Raw genomic sequence first — 4,506 nt, 5'->3', positions numbered from 1 at the left:
GAACTCCAAAGGCACAGGGAGAGGTGTCTGTCTGAGCCTCCAGGAGAGGCAGGATACAGTCCAATAACCTCCTTCCTCCCCTGCACGCATATTGTATCAGCACCTGGGGGCCCTGGGCCACACAGACGTCCAGGACCGAGAAGTTCAACCGTTGATGTGTACAATGTCCTGAATACTCTTGGTTCTCACTATGTGGTCCTCATACCAGCATCACCTGAGAGCCCGCTTGGAATGCAGAATCTCAAGTCCACCCTAGATGCCCTGAATCTGAATCTCTGAGGGTGGGATCTAGGCATCTCCATTGTAATATGTTCTGCAGGTGCGTCTTGTTGCATGGATGATTGAGAAATACTGGCCAACCCTTAGCTATAGACTGAGGTTTATCTGTCAGCTCCCCACACCACTGGGAACTGAAATAAAAAAAACATCACGTTGTATTTGTTATGTGCTGCAACGTGTTCTCCCCAAAATTCTTATGTGAAAGACCTAACCTCAAGACCTGAGAACATGACTGTATTTAGAGATAGGGTCTTATTGGGAGTAATCAATTTAACGTGAGGTAAATAGGATCAAATCTAGTGCAAGATGACTGATGTCCTTATAAGAAAAGGCAAGGAGGACACAAATACTCACAGAGGGAAGACTCTCTGAAGACAGAGGGAGAGCACAGCCATCTGCAATCCAAGTAGAGTGTCCTCCTGAAAAACCAACCCTGCTGACATCCTGATCCCAGAATTCTGGACTCCAGAATTTATAAAAATATGTTTCTATGTGTAAGTCAGTCAGTTCCTGGTATTTTTCTGTGGCAACCCTAGCAAATAACAAGTATCAACCAGCAACTTTTGACTCCTCTGGTGTTTGATCCTTCAGCTCTCAGGAAAGTGAAACATAATCAAAAAGTGTCGGGTGCGTGGACTCTGGGAGTTGTCCTCAAAACGCAAAGCAGTCCTGAGTGGGGCAGGAACGTTCCTCAGTGTGGTGCATGCTGTACCATTTGGTCTTTTTAAGTTTTTAAAATTCTCTGAAAGAAGGATTCTCAACAGCCGAAAATAGTAGAAACATAAATATTGGAATAGACAGAGGGTAGAAAACTGTTAGCTTCCATCTCTGCTGGTCTGTGCTCTATAGTTTCTCAGTGAATAATGTTCAGGCTTAGATCCCCAAGGAAGGACAACCCAGAGAACTTCAGTAAAAGCATTTGCTGGAGTAAGTTTCTATGTTTCAGAAACAGCAAATAGGATGGTGAGGAGCCCTTGGTGTTGTGGAGGTCACTACCCGTGAGCAATGGAACTCATGTCCTCCACGAACACATGATAAACTACGTGATGACCTGAGGCCCTGAGATTTGGCCATTTTTTTCCTCTGGTGCAAGCTCTGCTGCTTGATGGTCATCCCTGGGTGTGATAAGGTCCCTGCATACCAGGGCTGCGCTGACGTGTGGCCTCACAGTCATGCTGCCCTGGAGAAGGCTGTGCATCACCTGGGAGCCCCCCCAACTGATGGTGAGTCAAGTCCCCACAGAACTGTCAAATACAACTGCTGCTGAAATCTATGTTGGCCCCTGGGGACGTGAATGGGAGCGCCAGGCATCCACTACAGCGTGTGCATAAACTTCACTTTTGTCAGGTGGATCCAACCAGAGTCATGTTCAGTCCACTCAGCCGCAAGGCCTTTGTGACAATATCCAGGCACAATGTACACGGAAGTCAAAATGTGAGTGTCAGTGAGTCGGGGTTCATCGTCCACTGCTGCAGGTGGACGTGTGGTTTTACTTGACATGAACCAGCATCCTGCCCGACCCACAGTCTGCATCCCTCTAGGACCTGACCTACCCTGCTGAGAAGGGGTCACTGTGTTTCTTGCCTCGTGGGATGGCCCATGCCTTGAAAACTGACTGCCCACTGCCTTTGTCACCAGGCTATCATCCAGGGTTTGGGTGATGCAATTATGCTTCGTAGCTCTGACTTCAATGGAGAAACTCACAGACACTGCCCAGGGCGGACTGATCACTCTGTCCCTGTGGGTAGTGGCAACCGGAGCCCCCAAATGGAAGAGGAGTCAGTTATCACCACATGTACAGTAACACTTCCTTTTTGGGCTGATCCACAGTACTGAGGACTCCAATCGGATGAGGACCAGTCACAGCCTCAGGATCAGCAGAGACTTTAAAGTGCCTGCTGAGGAGCATCCTCCCTGGGAACTGGGATCTTCAATCCTTCACAGCCTAAGATGGCAGAAACAAGAGGGAAACTTCTGCACGTGGTCAACATACTTGTTAAGAGGAACTCACCCTACTGTACCCACTGGTCTCCAGACCCTTGTGTTCCACTCCTGGGCTGCAGCACCCTGCACTGACCACTGAGCTGAGATGTGCACAGCTTCCTGGAGGACGCAGACATAGTATAGGGGACTTTGATTTAGATCTTATGTTAACTCCTGAAACAAAATGCCATAAAATATCTGGGGTCAAGCACACAAAAGTCCATTTGCAGACACTTGAATCATTCCTTCTCTTGTACTCTCACGGTTCTGCTTCTGGGAAAACTAGAAAGTTTTAGGACCTCTGGAGCCCATGCTCATGTTCTCATGGTCGCACTTTCTAAGCAACAGTAATGACCAGATTCCTGAATCATGCCACCCTGCAGGGTCTCCGATCAGGGAAGGAGACAGCACCTGGGGCACTGGGTCTGGCAAAGGAACTAAGAGCAAAGCAAACTCACGTTAACATGCAGGTAAATTCTGCTTGGGACAGGCTGCCACCTCCCAAGATGGATGTGCTCTGAAATAATCAAGCAGATAACACATGGACGGTGGGTATTCTCATGGGAGGGGGCTGAGCTGACAGATGGGTGTAATATCTATCATATTTAGCTCAGGCACTCGGTGGGAGGAGTGTTAAAGAACAAAACAACTATTCCCACACTTATTAAGAACAGTAAGGCAGACTTAATTCAGGGGTGCTGGTACAAAGCTGTTTTCCAGGAGGTGAGGAGAGACTGGGTTCCACTCTGAATAAAAGAAGGGAAAGTTGTAATTTAGAGCCAAGGAGTGGGGAGCAGGTTAGTGGATGGAAAATTACTGATGGAACCACAAGGGTAAGAGGGAATTTTGGCTCAGCCGACCTGCCAGGATTCTTGCTGAAGGTGGGCCAGGGCAATCAAACATCACGTTGGGGGCGGTGGTGATGAGAAACCTAATTAGGTAACAAGAGTGATCAAATATTGAAGATAAGAGATTCTGGCCAAACCAAGTTAACAGGACTTTTGCTAAAATGGGTCAGTGAAAAGATGCACAAAAACATCCAGTAGTTGTAGTCTGTTCTAGGACAGACTCTTCCTGAGGAGCCAGGTGAGCTTAGTGGGAGGGAGCCCCAGTCAGCCCCCGAGGTCCAGGCTGATCTGAACACACAGGACCCAAGAACATTTGGGGCAAAACTGATTGCACTCATTTTCTTGTACCCGCTGACCCAGCTGAACAACTCTTTCTGCATGGAGGTGGTGATTCGCTTTATGGATTAATGCATTTGACTGGACTTTGCGGTGTTAATTGTCATGTACTTTTACTAAGAATATTCAGCAGTGAAACTCCATGGAGTCAGTTATTGAGTTCACGTTTTGCAAATACCTTTGCTCATGCAGACTGCTCTAATAAACTGCCCTAGATTGGTTGGCTTATAAACAACAAAAACTTATTTGTCACAGTTCTGAAGGGTGGAAATCCAAGATCAAGGGGCCAGCAGATTTGATGTCAGAATCATGCAGTGCGTGTCACTCAGAGTGACCACTAGTGGGCGTGTTAATTCCCCAGTCCCTTCCCAGAACATATGATGGCTGGCTTTTCCCTGTGACCTCACATGACACAAGGGGGCAAGGCAGCTCTCTCAGTCCTCTTCTATGGAACATCAATCCCATTCAGGAAGACTCCATATTCATGACCCAAGCACTTCCCAAAGGCCACAACTCCTAATCCCATCACATTGGATATTAGGTTTCATCACATGAGTGGGGGCAGATACAAACATTCAGCAATAGCAGCAAATGATCGATTCATAATTCCATACACTTGGAAGGCCACTGAAACAGAGCAGCTCAAACAGGATTCTCATCGCTCTTGCAGAAGCTCCTGATCCTTAGAAGCAGAAAGCTGTCCAAGAACTTCAGAAGAAGCTGATGACCTTGGGTCATGGACAGCATCCACCCAAGTATTTGGACTAAGATCTCTTTCTACTTCTCCTATGATTTTATTGTTTTATTTTTAACATGTAATCACTCTCATTTTCTATAAACTCAGAGTCATTTTCTACTCTTAATAGCTGTTTCTATCTTTTTCACACACTTTTTCTTTTGTGGATAAGTGGAATGAGTCATCAGCCTTTATTTTTTGATGTTTGACTGCCCACAGTTTAAAGCTCTTTTCTCACTCTTCTCCGTCTGCCCCACAAATCTGATAGGAAAGCACGAGTCTGCTCTTTGTAAGTCATTGGGAGTTTGAAACCACACAAACCCC

The sequence above is a fragment of the Equus przewalskii genome, chromosome 25 (assembly GCF_037783145.1).
Source record: "Equus przewalskii isolate Varuska chromosome 25, EquPr2, whole genome shotgun sequence".
NCBI lineage: Eukaryota > Metazoa > Chordata > Mammalia > Perissodactyla > Equidae > Equus > Equus przewalskii.
This window is presented reverse-complemented; position numbering follows the sequence as displayed.